Source organism: Diuraphis noxia, unplaced genomic scaffold (genome assembly GCF_037042655.1).
Source record: "Diuraphis noxia isolate RWA-SAM2 unplaced genomic scaffold, SU_Dnox_SAM2 contig0003, whole genome shotgun sequence".
Classification (NCBI taxonomy): Eukaryota; Metazoa; Arthropoda; class Insecta; order Hemiptera; family Aphididae; genus Diuraphis; species Diuraphis noxia.
The window spans coordinates 3,165,118-3,180,217 of NW_028301713.1; positions in this window are offsets into that span (position 1 = coordinate 3,165,118).

Sequence of the window (15,100 nt, forward strand, 5' to 3'; positions counted from 1 at the left end):
ATAAAAAGTATGATTAGTTCAATACAAATGACTTTAAACGATATTTAGCGGAATTATCACCATTTTTTACCAAATTTTTTCCAAAATTTTTTTTCTATTTTTTGTATTCACCCAAATGTATTGTAAATACGTGTTTTAGATGTAAAATAATGTGAACTTAACGATAAAAATATAAAAAGTATGATTAGTTCAATACAAATGACTTTAAACGATATTTAGCGGAATTATCACCATTTTTTACCAAATTTTTTCCCAAATTTTTTTTCTATTTTTTGTATTCACCCAAATGTATTGTAAATACGTGTTTTAGATGTAAAATAATGTGATCTTAACGATAAAAATATAAAAAGTTTGATTAGTTCAATACAAATGACTTTAAACGATATTTAGCGGAATTATCACCATTTTTTACCAAATTTTTTTTCTATTTTTTGTATTCACCCAAATGTATTGTAAACACGTGTTTTAGATGTAAAATAATGTGAACTTAACGTTAAAAATATAAAAAGTATGATTAGTTTAATAGAAATGACTTAAGACGATATTTAGCGGATTCATCACCTGTATTTCAAAATTTTTTTACGACCTTTTATATTCATCCAAATGTATTGTAAAGACGTGTTTTAGATGTAAAATTATGTGAACTTAACGATAAAAATATAAAAAGTATGATTAGTTCAATACAAATGACTTTAAACGATATTTAGCGGAATTATCACCATTTTTTACCAAATTTTTTTTCTATTTTTTGTATTCACCCAAATGTATTGTAAATACGTGTTTTAGATGTAAAATAATGTGAACTTAACGATAAAAATATAAAAAGTATGATTAGTTCAATACAAATGACTTTAAACGATATTTAGCGGAATTATCACCATTTTTTACCAAATTTTTTCCCAAATTTTTTTTCTATTTTTTGTATTCACCCAAATGTATTGTAAATACGTGTTTTAGATGTAAAATAATGTGATCTTAACGATAAAAATATAAAAAGTATGATTAGTTCAATACAAATGACTTTAAACGATATTTAGCGGAATTATCGCCATTTTTTACCAAATTTTTTTTCTATTTTTTGTATTCACCCAAATGTATTGTAAACACGTGTTTTAGATGTAAAATAATGTGAACTTAACGTTAAAAATATAAAAAGTATGATTAGTTTAATAGAAATGACTTAAGACGATATTTAGCGGATTCATCACCTGTATTTCAAAATTTTTTTACGACCTTTTATATTCACCCAAATGTATTGTAAAGACGTGTTTTAGATGTAAAATTATGTGAACTTAACGATAAAAATATAAAAAGTATGATTAGTTCAATACAAATGACTTTAAACGATATTTAGCGGAATTATCACCATTTTTTACCAAATTTTTTCCAAAATTTTTTTTCTATTTTTTGTATTCACCCAAATGTATTGTAAATACGTGTTTTAGATGTAAAATAATGTGAACTTAACGATAAAAATATAAAAAGTATGATTAGTTTAATAGAAATGACTTAAGACGATATTTAGCGGATTCATCACCTGTATTTCAAAGTTTTTTTACGACCTTTTATATTCACCCAAATGTATTGTAAAGACGTGTTTTAGATGTAAAATAGTGTGAACTTAACGATAAAAATATAAAAAGTATGATTAGTTCAATACAAATGACTTTAAACGATATTTAGCGGAATTATCACCATTTTTTACCAAATTTTTTCCCAAATTTTTTTTCTATTTTTTGTATTCACCCAAATGTATTGTAAATACGTGTTTTAGATGTAAAATAATGTGATCTTAACGATAAAAATATAAAAAGTTTGATTAGTTCAATACAAATGACTTTAAACGATATTTAGCGGAATTATCACCATTTTTTACCAAATTTTTTTTCTATTTTTTGTATTCACCCAAATGTATTGTAAACACGTGTTTTAGATGTAAAATAATGTGAACTTAACGTTAAAAATATAAAAAGTATGATTAGTTTAATAGAAATGACTTAAGACGATATTTAGCGGATTCATCACCTGTATTTCAAAATTTTTTTACGACCTTTTATATTCATCCAAATGTATTGTAAAGACGTGTTTTAGATGTAAAATTATGTGAACTTAACGATAAAAATATAAAAAGTATGATTAGTTCAATACAAATGACTTTAAACGATATTTAGCGGAATTATCACCATTTTTTACCAAATTTTTTTTCTATTTTTTGTATTCACCCAAATGTATTGTAAATACGTGTTTTAGATGTAAAATAATGTGAACTTAACGATAAAAATATAAAAAGTATGATTAGTTCAATACAAATGACTTTAAACGATATTTAGCGGAATTATCACCATTTTTTACCAAATTTTTTCCCAAATTTTTTTTCTATTTTTTGTATTCACCCAAATGTATTGTAAATACGTGTTTTAGATGTAAAATAATGTGATCTTAACGATAAAAATATAAAAAGTATGATTAGTTCAATACAAATGACTTTAAACGATATTTAGCGGAATTATCGCCATTTTTTACCAAATTTTTTTTCTATTTTTTGTATTCACCCAAATGTATTGTAAACACGTGTTTTAGATGTAAAATAATGTGAACTTAACGTTAAAAATATAAAAAGTATGATTAGTTTAATAGAAATGACTTAAGACGATATTTAGCGGATTCATCACCTGTATTTCAAAATTTTTTTACGACCTTTTATATTCACCCAAATGTATTGTAAAGACGTGTTTTAGATGTAAAATTATGTGAACTTAACGATAAAAATATAAAAAGTATGATTAGTTCAATACAAATGACTTTAAACGATATTTAGCGGAATTATCACCATTTTTTACCAAATTTTTTCCAAAATTTTTTTTCTATTTTTTGTATTCACCCAAATGTATTGTAAATACGTGTTTTAGATGTAAAATAATGTGAACTTAACGATAAAAATATAAAAAGTATGATTAGTTTAATAGAAATGACTTAAGACGATATTTAGCGGATTCATCACCTGTATTTCAAAGTTTTTTTACGACCTTTTATATTCACCCAAATGTATTGTAAAGACGTGTTTTAGATGTAAAATAGTGTGAACTTAACGATAAAAATATAAAAAGTATGATTAGTTCAATACAAATGACTTTAAACGATATTTAGCGGAATTATCACCATTTTTTACCAAATTTTTTCCAAAATTTTTTTTCTATTTTTTGTATTCACCCAAATGTATTGTAAATACGTGTTTTAGATGTAAAATAATGTGAACTTAACGATAAAAATATAAAAAGTATGATTAGTTCAATACAAATGACTTTAAACGATATTTAGCGGAATTATCGCCATTTTTTACCAAATTTTTTTTCTATTTTTTGTATTCACCCAAATGTATTGTAAACACGTGTTTTAGATGTAAAATAATGTGAACTTAACGTTAAAAATATAAAAAGTATGATTAGTTTAATAGAAATGACTTAAGACGATATTTAGCGGATTCATCACCTGTATTTCAAAATTTTTTTACGACCTTTTATATTCACCCAAATGTATTGTAAAGACGTGTTTTAGATGTAAAATTATGTGAACTTAACGATAAAAATATAAAAAGTATGATTAGTTCAATACAAATGACTTTAAACGATATTTAGCGGAATTATCACCATTTTTTACCAAATTTTTTCCCAAATTTTTTTTCTATTTTTTGTATTCACCCAAATGTATTGTAAATACGTGTTTTAGATGTAAAATAATGTGATCTTAACGATAAAAATATAAAAAGTTTGATTAGTTCAATACAAATGACTTTAAACGATATTTAGCGGAATTATCACCATTTTTTACCAAATTTTTTTTCTATTTTTTGTATTCACCCAAATGTATTGTAAACACGTGTTTTAGATGTAAAATAATGTGAACTTAACGTTAAAAATATAAAAAGTATGATTAGTTTAATAGAAATGACTTAAGACGATATTTAGCGGATTCATCACCTGTATTTCAAAATTTTTTTACGACCTTTTATATTCATCCAAATGTATTGTAAAGACGTGTTTTAGATGTAAAATTATGTGAACTTAACGATAAAAATATAAAAAGTATGATTAGTTCAATACAAATGACTTTAAACGATATTTAGCGGAATTATCACCATTTTTTACCAAATTTTTTCCCAAATTTTTTTTCTATTTTTTGTATTCACCCAAATGTATTGTAAATACGTGTTTTAGATGTAAAATAATGTGAACTTAACGATAAAAATATAAAAAGTATGATTAGTTCAATACAAATGACTTTAAACGATATTTAGCGGAATTATCACCATTTTTTACCAAATTTTTTCCCAAATTTTTTTTCTATTTTTTGTATTCACCCAAATGTATTGTAAATACGTGTTTTAGATGTAAAATAATGTGATCTTAACGATAAAAATATAAAAAGTATGATTAGTTCAATACAAATGACTTTAAACGATATTTAGCGGAATTATCGCCATTTTTTACCAAATTTTTTTTCTATTTTTTGTATTCACCCAAATGTATTGTAAACACGTGTTTTAGATGTAAAATAATGTGAACTTAACGTTAAAAATATAAAAAGTATGATTAGTTTAATAGAAATGACTTAAGACGATATTTAGCGGATTCATCACCTGTATTTCAAAATTTTTTTACGACCTTTTATATTCACCCAAATGTATTGTAAAGACGTGTTTTAGATGTAAAATTATGTGAACTTAACGATAAAAATATAAAAAGTATGATTAGTTCAATACAAATGACTTTAAACGATATTTAGCGGAATTATCACCATTTTTTACCAAATTTTTTCCAAAATTTTTTTTCTATTTTTTGTATTCACCCAAATGTATTGTAAATACGTGTTTTAGATGTAAAATAATGTGAACTTAACGATAAAAATATAAAAAGTATGATTAGTTTAATAGAAATGACTTAAGACGATATTTAGCGGATTCATCACCTGTATTTCAAAGTTTTTTTACGACCTTTTATATTCACCCAAATGTATTGTAAAGACGTGTTTTAGATGTAAAATAGTGTGAACTTAACGATAAAAATATAAAAAGTATGATTAGTTCAATACAAATGACTTTAAACGATATTTAGCGGAATTATCACCATTTTTTACCAAATTTTTTCCAAAATTTTTTTTCTATTTTTTGTATTCACCCAAATGTATTGTAAATACGTGTTTTAGATGTAAAATAATGTGAACTTAACGATAAAAATATAAAAAGTATGATTAGTTCAATACAAATGACTTTAAACGATATTTAGCGGAATTATCGCCATTTTTTACCAAATTTTTTTTCTATTTTTTGTATTCACCCAAATGTATTGTAAACACGTGTTTTAGATGTAAAATAATGTGAACTTAACGTTAAAAATATAAAAAGTATGATTAGTTTAATAGAAATGACTTAAGACGATATTTAGCGGATTCATCACCTGTATTTCAAAATTTTTTTACGACCTTTTATATTCACCCAAATGTATTGTAAAGACGTGTTTTAGATGTAAAATTATGTGAACTTAACGATAAAAATATAAAAAGTATGATTAGTTCAATACAAATGACTTTAAACGATATTTAGCGGAATTATCACCATTTTTTACCAAATTTTTTCCAAAATTTTTTTTCTATTTTTTGTATTCACCCAAATGTATTGTAAATACGTGTTTTAGATGTAAAATAATGTGAACTTAACGATAAAAATATAAAAAGTATGATTAGTTCAATACAAATGACTTTAAACGATATTTAGCGGAATTATCACCATTTTTTACCAAATTTTTTCCAAAATTTTTTTTCTATTTTTTGTATTCACCCAAATGTATTGTAAATACGTGTTTTAGATGTAAAATAATGTGAACTTAACGATAAAAATATAAAAAGTATGATTAGTTCAATACAAATGACTTTAAACGATATTTAGCGGAATTATCACCATTTTTTACCAAATTTTTTCCCAAATTTTTTTTCTATTTCTTGTATTCACCCAAATGTATTGTAAATACGTGTTTTAGATGTAAAATAATGTGATCTTAACGATAAAAATATAAAAAGTTTGATTAGTTCAATACAAATGACTTTAAACGATATTTAGCAGAATTATCACCATTTTTTACCAAATTTTTTTTCTATTTTTTGTATTCACCCAAATGTATTGTAAACACGTGTTTTAGATGTAAAATAATGTGAACTTAACGTTAAAAATATAAAAAGTATGATTAGTTTAATAGAAATGACTTAAGACGATATTTAGCGGATTCATCACCTGTATTTCAAAATTTTTTTACGACCTTTTATATTCATCCAAATGTATTGTAAAGACGTGTTTTAGATGTAAAATTATGTGAACTTAACGATAAAAATATAAAAAGTATGATTAGTTCAATACAAATGACTTTAAACGATATTTAGCGGAATTATCACCATTTTTTACCAAATTTTTTCCCAAATTTTTTTTCTATTTTTTGTATTCACCCAAATGTATTGTAAATACGTGTTTTAGATGTAAAATAATGTGATCTTAACGATAAAAATATAAAAAGTATGATTAGTTCAATACAAATGACTTTAAACGATATTTAGCGGAATTATCGCCATTTTTTACCAAATTTTTTTTCTATTTTTTGTATTCACCCAAATGTATTGTAAACACGTGTTTTAGATGTAAAATAATGTGAACTTAACGTTAAAAATATAAAAAGTATGATTAGTTTAATAGAAATGACTTAAGACGATATTTAGCGGATTCATCACCTGTATTTCAAAATTTTTTTACGACCTTTTATATTCACCCAAATGTATTGTAAAGACGTGTTTTAGATGTAAAATTATGTGAACTTAACGATAAAAATATAAAAAGTATGATTAGTTCAATACAAATGACTTTAAACGATATTTAGCGGAATTATCACCATTTTTTACCAAATTTTTTCCAAAATTTTTTTTCTATTTTTTGTATTCACCCAAATGTATTGTAAATACGTGTTTTAGATGTAAAATAATGTGAACTTAACGATAAAAATATAAAAAGTATGATTAGTTCAATACAAATGACTTTAAACGATATTTAGCGGAATTATCACCATTTTTTACCAAATTTTTTCCCAAATTTTTTTTCTATTTTTTGTATTCACCCAAATGTATTGTAAATACGTGTTTTAGATGTAAAATAATGTGATCTTAACGATAAAAATATAAAAAGTATGATTAGTTTAATAGAAATGACTAAATACGATATTTAGCGGATTCATCACCTGTATTTCAAAATTTTTTTACGACCTTTTATATTCATCCAAATGTATTGTAAAGACGTGTTTTAGATGTAAAATTATGTGAACTTAACGATAAAAATATAAAAAGTATGATTAGTTCAATACAAATGACTTTAAACGATATTTAGCGGAATTATCACCATTTTTTACCAAATTTTTTCCCAAATTTTTTTTCTATTTTTTGTATTCACCCAAATGTATTGTAAATACGTGTTTTAGATGTAAAATAATGTGAACTTAACGATAAAAATATAAAAAGTATGATTAGTTCAATACAAATGACTTTAAACGATATTTAGCGGAATTATCACCATTTTTTACCAAATTTTTTCCAAAATTTTTTTTCTATTTTTTGTATTCACCCAAATGTATTGTAAATACGTGTTTTAGATGTAAAATAATGTGAACTTAACGATAAAAATATAAAAAGTATGATTAGTTCAATACAAATGACTTTAAACGATATTTAGCGGAATTATCGCCATTTTTTACCAAATTTTTTTTCTATTTTTTGTATTCACCCAAATGTATTGTAAACACGTGTTTTAGATGTAAAATAATGTGAACTTAACGTTAAAAATATAAAAAGTATGATTAGTTTAATAGAAATGACTTAAGACGATATTTAGCGGATTCATCACCTGTATTTCAAAATTTTTTTACGACCTTTTATATTCACCCAAATGTATTGTAAAGACGTGTTTTAGATGTAAAATTATGTGAACTTAACGATAAAAATATAAAAAGTATGATTAGTTCAATACAAATGACTTTAAACGATATTTAGCGGAATTATCACCATTTTTTACCAAATTTTTTCCAAAATTTTTTTTCTATTTTTTGTATTCACCCAAATGTATTGTAAATACGTGTTTTAGATGTAAAATAATGTGAACTTAACGATAAAAATATAAAAAGTATGATTAGTTCAATACAAATGACTTTAAACGATATTTAGCGGAATTATCACCATTTTTTACCAAATTTTTTCCAAAATTTTTTTTCTATTTTTTGTATTCACCCAAATGTATTGTAAATACGTGTTTTAGATGTAAAATAATGTGAACTTAACGATAAAAATATAAAAAGTATGATTAGTTCAATACAAATGACTTTAAACGATATTTAGCGGAATTATCACCATTTTTTACCAAATTTTTTCCCAAATTTTTTTTCTATTTCTTGTATTCACCCAAATGTATTGTAAATACGTGTTTTAGATGTAAAATAATGTGATCTTAACGATAAAAATATAAAAAGTTTGATTAGTTCAATACAAATGACTTTAAACGATATTTAGCAGAATTATCACCATTTTTTACCAAATTTTTTTTCTATTTTTTGTATTCACCCAAATGTATTGTAAACACGTGTTTTAGATGTAAAATAATGTGAACTTAACGTTAAAAATATAAAAAGTATGATTAGTTTAATAGAAATGACTTAAGACGATATTTAGCGGATTCATCACCTGTATTTCAAAATTTTTTTACGACCTTTTATATTCATCCAAATGTATTGTAAAGACGTGTTTTAGATGTAAAATTATGTGAACTTAACGATAAAAATATAAAAAGTATGATTAGTTCAATACAAATGACTTTAAACGATATTTAGCGGAATTATCACCATTTTTTACCAAATTTTTTCCCAAATTTTTTTTCTATTTTTTGTATTCACCCAAATGTATTGTAAATACGTGTTTTAGATGTAAAATAATGTGATCTTAACGATAAAAATATAAAAAGTATGATTAGTTCAATACAAATGACTTTAAACGATATTTAGCGGAATTATCGCCATTTTTTACCAAATTTTTTTTCTATTTTTTGTATTCACCCAAATGTATTGTAAACACGTGTTTTAGATGTAAAATAATGTGAACTTAACGTTAAAAATATAAAAAGTATGATTAGTTTAATAGAAATGACTTAAGACGATATTTAGCGGATTCATCACCTGTATTTCAAAATTTTTTTACGACCTTTTATATTCACCCAAATGTATTGTAAAGACGTGTTTTAGATGTAAAATTATGTGAACTTAACGATAAAAATATAAAAAGTATGATTAGTTCAATACAAATGACTTTAAACGATATTTAGCGGAATTATCACCATTTTTTACCAAATTTTTTCCAAAATTTTTTTTCTATTTTTTGTATTCACCCAAATGTATTGTAAATACGTGTTTTAGATGTAAAATAATGTGAACTTAACGATAAAAATATAAAAAGTATGATTAGTTCAATACAAATGACTTTAAACGATATTTAGCGGAATTATCACCATTTTTTACCAAATTTTTTCCCAAATTTTTTTTCTATTTTTTGTATTCACCCAAATGTATTGTAAATACGTGTTTTAGATGTAAAATAATGTGATCTTAACGATAAAAATATAAAAAGTATGATTAGTTTAATAGAAATGACTAAATACGATATTTAGCGGATTCATCACCTGTATTTCAAAATTTTTTTACGACCTTTTATATTCATCCAAATGTATTGTAAAGACGTGTTTTAGATGTAAAATTATGTGAACTTAACGATAAAAATATAAAAAGTATGATTAGTTCAATACAAATGACTTTAAACGATATTTAGCGGAATTATCACCATTTTTTACCAAATTTTTTCCCAAATTTTTTTTCTATTTTTTGTATTCACCCAAATGTATTGTAAATACGTGTTTTAGATGTAAAATAATGTGAACTTAACGATAAAAATATAAAAAGTATGATTAGTTCAATACAAATGACTTTAAACGATATTTAGCGGAATTATCACCATTTTTTACCAAATTTTTTCCCAAATTTTTTTTCTATTTTTTGTATTCACCCAAATGTATTGTAAAGACGTGTTTTAGATGTAAAATTATGTGAACTTAACGATAAAAATATAAAAAGTATGATTAGTTCAATACAAATGACTTTAAACGATATTTAGCGGAATTATCACCATTTTTTACCAAATTTTTTCCCAAATTTTTTTTCTATTTTTTGTATTCACCCAAATGTATTGTAAATACGTGTTTTAGATGTAAAATAATGTGATCTTAACGATAAAAATATAAAAAGTTTGATTAGTTCAATACAAATGACTTTAAACGATATTTAGCGGAATTATCACCATTTTTTACCAAATTTTTTTTCTATTTTTTGTATTCACCCAAATGTATTGTAAACACGTGTTTTAGATGTAAAATAATGTGAACTTAACGTTAAAAATATAAAAAGTATGATTAGTTTAATAGAAATGACTTAAGACGATATTTAGCGGATTCATCACCTGTATTTCAAAATTTTTTTACGACCTTTTATATTCATCCAAATGTATTGTAAAGACGTGTTTTAGATGTAAAATTATGTGAACTTAACGATAAAAATATAAAAAGTATGATTAGTTCAATACAAATGACTTTAAACGATATTTAGCGGAATTATCACCATTTTTTACCAAATTTTTTCCCAAATTTTTTTTCTATTTTTTGTATTCACCCAAATGTATTGTAAATACGTGTTTTAGATGTAAAATAATGTGAACTTAACGATAAAAATATAAAAAGTATGATTAGTTCAATACAAATGACTTTAAACGATATTTAGCGGAATTATCACCATTTTTTACCAAATTTTTTCCCAAATTTTTTTTCTATTTTTTGTATTCACCCAAATGTATTGTAAATACGTGTTTTAGATGTAAAATAATGTGATCTTAACGATAAAAATATAAAAAGTATGATTAGTTCAATACAAATGACTTTAAACGATATTTAGCGGAATTATCGCCATTTTTTACCAAATTTTTTTTCTATTTTTTGTATTCACCCAAATGTATTGTAAACACGTGTTTTAGATGTAAAATAATGTGAACTTAACGTTAAAAATATAAAAAGTATGATTAGTTTAATAGAAATGACTTAAGACGATATTTAGCGGATTCATAACCTGTATTTCAAAATTTTTTTACGACCTTTTATATTCACCCAAATGTATTGTAAAGACGTGTTTTAGATGTAAATTTATGTGAACGTAACGATAAAAATATAAAAAGTATGATTATTTCAATACAAATGACTTAAACGATATTTAGCGGAATTATCACCATTTTTTACCAAATTTTTTTCTATTTTTTGTATTCAGACAAATGTATTGTAAACACGTGTTTTAGATGTAAAATAATGTGAACTTAACGTTAAAAATATAAAAAGTATGATTAGTTTAATAGAAATGACTTAAGACGATATTTAGCGGATTCATCAGCCGTATTTCAAAATTTTTTTACGACCTTTTATATTCACCCAAATGTATTGTAAAGACGTGTTTTAGATGTAAAATAGTGTGAACTTAACGATAAAAATATAAAAAGTATGATTAGTTCAATACAAATGACTTTAAACGATATTTAGCGGAATTATCACCATTTTTTACCAAATTTTTTATCTATTTTTTGTATTCACCCAAATGTATTGTAAATACGTGTTTTAGATGTAAAATAATGTTAACTTAACGATAAAAATATAAAAAGTTTGATTAGTTCAATACAAATGACTTTAAACGATATTTAGCGGAATTATCACCATTTTTTACCCAATTTTTTCCCAAATTTTTTTTCTATTTTTTGTATTCACCCAAATGTATTGTAAACACGTGTTTTAGATGTAAAATAATGTGAACTTAACGTTAAAAATATAAAAAGTATGATTAGTTTAATAGTAATGACTTAAGACGATATTTAGCGGATTCATCACCTGTATTTCAAAATTTTTTTACGACCTTTTATATTCACCCAAATGTATTGTAAATACGTGTTTTAGATGTAAAATAATGTGAACTTAACGATAAAAATATAAAAAGTATGATTAGTTCAATACAAATGACTTTAAACGATATTTAGCGGAATTATCACCATTTTTTACCAAATTTTTTCCCAAATTTTTTTTCTATTTTTTGTATTCACCCAAATGTATTGTAAATACGTGTTTTAGATGTAAAATAATGTGAACTTAACGATAAAAATATAAAAAGTATGATTAGTTCAATACAAATGACTTTAAACGATATTTAGCGGAATTATCACCATTTTTTACCCAATTTTTTCCCAAATTTTTTTTCTATTTTTTGTATTCACCCAAATGTATTGTAAACACTTGTTTTAGATGTAAAATAATGTGAACTTAACGTTAAAAATATAAAAAGTATGATTAGTTCAATACAAATGACTTTAAACGATATTTAGCGGAATTATCACCATTTTTTACCCAATTTTTTCCCAAATTTTTTTTCTATTTTTTGTATTCACCCAAATGTATTGTAAACACTTGTTTTAGATGTAAAATAATGTGATCTTAACGATAAAAATATAAAAAGTATGATTAGTTCAATACAAATGACTTTAAACGATATTTAGCGGAATTTTTGCCATTTTTTACCAAATTTTTTTTCTATTTTTTGTATTCACCCAAATGTATTGTAAACACGTGTTTTAGATGTAAAATAATGTGAACTTAACGTTAAAAATATAAAAAGTATGATTAGTTTAATAGAAATGACTTAAGACGATATTTAGCGGATTCATCACCTGTATTTCAAAATTTTTTTACGACCTTTTATATTCATCCAAATGTATTGTAAAGACGTGTTTTAGATGTGAAATTATGTGAACTTAACGATAAAAATATAAAAAGTATGATTAGTTCAATACAAATGACTTTAAACGATATTTAGCGGAATTATCACCATTTTTTACCAAATTTTTTCCCAAATTTTTTTTCTATTTTTTGTATTCACCCAAATGTATTGTAAATACGTGTTTTAGATGTAAAATAATGTGATCTTAACGATAAAAATATAAAAAGTATGATTAGTTCAATACAAATGACTTTAAACGATATTTAGCGGAATTATCGCCATTTTTTACCAAATTTTTTTTCTATTTTTTATATTCACCCAAATGTATTGTAAACACGTGTTTTAGATGTAAAATAATGTGAACTTAACGTTAAAAATATAAAAAGTATGATTAGTTTAATAGAAATGACTTAAGACGATATTTAGCGGATTCATCACCTGTATTTCAAAATTTTTTTACGACCTTTTATATTCACCCAAATGTATTGTAAAGACGTGTTTTAGATGTAAAATTATGTGAACTTAACGATAAAAATATAAAAAGTATGATTAGTTCAATACAAATGACTTTAAACGATATTTAGCGGAATTATCACCATTTTTTACCAAATTTTTTCCCAAATTTTTTTTCTATTTTTTGTATTCACCCAAATGTATTGTAAATACGTGTTTTAGATGTAAAATAATGTGAACTTAACGATAAAAATATAAAAAGTATGATTAGTTCAATACAAATGACTTTAAACGATATTTAGCGGAATTATCACCATTTTTTACCAAATTTTTTTTCTATTTTTTGTATTCACCCAAATGTATTGTAAACACGTGTTTTAGATGTAAAATAATGTGAACTTAACGTTAAAAATATAAAAAGTATGATTAGTTTAATAGAAATGACTTAAGACGATATTTAGCGGATTCATAACCTGTATTTCAAAATTTTTTTACGACCTTTTATATTCACCCAAATGTATTGTAAAGACGTGTTTTAGATGTAAATTTATGTGAACGTAACGATAAAAATATAAAAAGTATGATTATTTCAATACAAATGACTTAAACGATATTTAGCGGAATTATCACCATTTTTTACCAATTTTTTTTCTATTTTTTTTATTCAGACAAATGTATTGTAAACACGTGTATTAGATGTAAAATAATGTGAACTTAACGTTAAAAATATAAAAAGTATGATTAGTTTAATAGAAATGACTTAAGACGATATTTAGCGGATTCATCACCTGTATTTCAAAGTTTTTTTACGACCTTTTATATTCACCCAAATGTATTGTAAAGACGTGTTTTAGATGTAAAATAATGTGAACTTAACGATAAAAATATAAAAAGTATGATAAGTTCAATACAAATGACTTTAAACGATATTTAGCGGAATTATCACCATTTTTTACCAAATTTTTTCCCAAATTTTTTTTCTATTTTTTGTATTCACCCAAATGTATTGTAAATACGTGTTTTAGATGTAAAATAATGTGATCTTAACGATAAAAATATAAAAAGTATGATTAGTTCAATACAAATGACTTTAAACGATATTTAGCGGAATTATCGCCATTTTTTACCAAATTTTTTTTCTATTTTTTGTATTCACCCAAATGTATTGTAAACACGTGTTTTAGATGTAAAATAATGTGAACTTAACGTTAAAAATATAAAAAGTATGATTAGTTTAATAGAAATGACTTAAGACGATATTTAGCGGATTCATCACCTGTATTTCAAAATTTTTTTACGACCTTTTATATTCACCCAAATGTATTGTAAAGACGTGTTTTAGATGTAAAATTATGTGAACTTAACGATAAAAATATAAAAAGTATGATTAGTTCAATACAAATGACTTTAAACGATATTTAGCGGAATTATCACCATTTTTTACCAAATTTTTTCCCAAATTTTTTTTCTATTTTTTGTATTCACCCAAATGTATTGTAAATACGTGTTTTAGATGTAAAATAATGTGAACTTAACGATAAAAATATAAAAAGTATGATTAGTTCAATACAAATGACTTTAAACGATATTTAGCGGAATTATCACCATTTTTTACCAAATTTTTTTTCTATTTTTTGTATTCACCCAAATGTATTGTAAACACGTGTTTTAGATGTAAAATAATGTGAACTTAACGTTAAAAATATAAAAAGTATGATTAGTTTAAT